Source organism: Dysidea avara, chromosome 5, assembly GCF_963678975.1.
Source record: "Dysidea avara chromosome 5, odDysAvar1.4, whole genome shotgun sequence".
NCBI classification, from domain to species: Eukaryota; Metazoa; Porifera; class Demospongiae; order Dictyoceratida; family Dysideidae; genus Dysidea; species Dysidea avara.
Genome location: NC_089276.1, coordinates 29,118,160 through 29,121,205, shown reverse-complemented (window position 1 = coordinate 29,121,205; position 3,046 = coordinate 29,118,160). Strand labels below are relative to the sequence as shown.

At 35.9% G+C, this 3,046-nt stretch overlaps 1 long non-coding RNA gene across 1 annotated transcript; it reads left to right on the top strand.

Moving 5' to 3' along the window:
* Nucleotides 1–305: 305 nt before the first annotated feature.
* Nucleotides 306–2,793, top strand: LOC136255848 (uncharacterized). Its single transcript, XR_010701142.1, has 2 exons — nucleotides 306–556; nucleotides 2,523–2,793. It is a non-coding gene; the product is annotated as an uncharacterized lncRNA (long non-coding RNA).
* The last annotated feature ends 253 nt before the right edge of the window (nucleotides 2,794–3,046 follow it).

Sequence of the window (3,046 nt, the reverse complement as noted above, 5' to 3'; positions counted from 1 at the left end):
GCTGATTGTCAAGATCTTCCATATCTAAATTGTTCCAGTCTATGGGGTGCCATTTGTCTCAAAAACCCAAAAATTGAGATCTAAACCAAATATCGTCGATATTTACTAAACATCGACGATATTTACTAAACATCGACGACATTTAGCTAAATATCGACGACATTTGCTAAACATCGACCTCATTTGCTAAACATCGACGACATTAACACATCGATGACATTTACTAAACATCGACGACATTTAGCTAAATATCGACAACATTTACTAAACATCGACGACATTTGCTAAACATTGATGACATTTGCTAAACATCGACGATATTCAGCAACTCAGCTGCTTTCGCGTTTTAATTTTCTGCGGATCCTTTCATTATAGGCGCGTACAATACTAATAATTGCTGATTAGCTGCTTGCGACTGTAGATGAATCATCTGTGGTACTACATGACTCATTAGGCATTCGGACCTCCTTTAATGCTGCGCATCTGTTAAGGTTAATGTTGCTGTGTTGGCGACGAGTTGGACTGAGAGGAAGGAACTCATCTGTGAGGATAAGAGGTATGGGGTTAGCCTCTAAAGCTGTAAATGTGACAGCATGTACACTGCACGTTTTTCGCTTTTCAATGTTCCAGTGACAGAACTCAGTCTGGCAGAGACAGACTCTCACGTGAACGAGGGTCTAGAGACTATAGCATACAGGATTTGTGCACAATGACAGCTACATACTTTAATTTGTGCATGCGTGGTGTATGTTGGGTTACCTTGTGTGGCCAGACCAATTCGGTAGGGAGAAGAAGGGATCTAGTACAGTTCAAATCTTGGTTTATACTGGTCATGACACTACCCATTTACATGTAGTGTTATTACATGGCAATTAAATTAGTTGTTTCATGGGCTTGACTGACCCAAGTGAATAACCACCTAACATATATTCAAAACCTAGCTCAAAAATGCACTATATGTATATGGCTGTAAATGAGTTGCTGTCTCATTGATACCATACCCCATTCTTGTATTTTGTTTTTACACTTCTATATGTCAACTTTAAAATGTGTATGCATCACTTCGTGTACTTTACCTACACTGCTGTACCATACGCAAGGAAATTTTGATGCAAGAAAAATTTGACGAATTCACATTTCAGCAGATTTGATGAATAAAATGTTGTCGAAATCAAAAAATTATAGACAAAACCTGTATTTTTAAAGACATTTGACGAACTTAGGTTTGATGAATTTAATTGATTCGTCAATTTTGTTAAATTTTTCTATGTCAAAATTTCCTTGCGTATCGTATGCAAGATGACTAATGTACTGTGAATGCTAGCTAGCTATTGGCCTTCTTATTCCAAAGATACCTATCTGTACATGTCTTAATACGTTACAACAGACAGTCATCTGCAAATTAGGTGACAAGTAGATTTAATACAGCTGGGAAAGTCATTTATAAAAACAAGAACAGTAAGGGGCCCAATACAGAGCACTGAGGTACTCCACTGGTAACGTTGACAGCTTCTGAAATAGAACCATCACAAAAAACTTACTATTTACGGTTGGCTAAAAAAGACCAAATACAGTTAATTGTCTCTCTGGTAATTCCATAGTACCTTAACTTTAGCAGTAAGAGTTTGTGGGAAACCTTGTCGAATGCCTTGCTGAAATCCAGCAGTATACAATCAGTTTGTGCTTTGTCATTTAAACCGGATGCTAAGTCATGGACAGTTAATAGTAGTTGAAGATCAGCAGAATGTTTTTGGTGGAAACCAAACTGATTGGTTGAGAGGATATTGTTACATTCTAAATGCCTTATCACATGCAATTAAATAATGTGCTTGAGAGCTGACTGTTTTATTAGAATTGTGACTGTTGTATTAGAGTAAGCGACTGCTCTATTAGAGTATATCAAATCAGCCAAAAACTGTAAAAATAAGAGTACTGTGCATTTGATATCAAATGCAGCATTATGCATAGTGTGTTCATGTTTTGCTGCACGTATTTCTTACATTCACATTGCTTTAAAATCTTGTATTATTTGCTGGCATAATACTTGATGCTTTTGTTAGCCTGTTAATATACAATCATGCCCACATAATTGGCACAAGCACATTAATTTTTAAAAGATATTAGTGTTTATAAAATACAAGTGCACCTGTAGCTTCTATAGCAGTACCTTCCTATTGTAGTTACTACACAGTAAAAAGAAAGTGTTCGAGCACCCCTACATCTATTCTTAGATGGCCTTTTGTAATAAAGCACATTTTATCTGTGCTTGGCAGCTACTGAGTTACACATGTGTACAGTACTTATGTATTTTGTACTGATATTAAACATTAACATGTTTAACCTTTTATTAATTAAATAGTATGAACTATGCAACCATTGAAATCACTACAGCAGATCTTTGGTGACAATCAATTTCACCACTTCCAAAGTTTCTCAAGTAGTGGAACAAAGAATTAAGCATATTACTAAATGGTGCAGTGTCAGTGTAGGATTCTACTCCACTGTATTTGCTTCATATGTAGGTCTACCTAGTATGCAGTTGCTCATCAACTCGCTATCGATGATCCACAGTCAGAGCTCAGAAACGTACTGTTTTGGGTTTCTTTTGTGATTTGTCAGAATGTCCACATCAAGTTTGTGAGTGTATACCAGGAGACAACTAAAAAGGAAAGAAAACAAAAAAAAAAACATAATATAGTGAGGCTAGACTTTAGTGACATCACACAATGCACATGTGTGTTTTTCAGTTTGCTGTACAGATGTAAAAAAATACACTATAGCTGTTTGAAATTACAGCTGTTGATTTGCACGCAATATGTCTCATGTTCTGAGGTGTTTACAAATTGTTGACTCTTAAAACTGGAAAAAACTGTGATGATTTATTGCCATTGACTTTGAAAATTGTAGCAGCCTGCTGCTGAGTACTGACAGGGTAGCAAAAGGTAGAAGCAGTACTTTCCAAGTATTAATTAAATATGAACTGTTTATAAAAATTTCATACTTTCATTGACATATAAGTAAACCAGAAGATGTACAACACACTCAT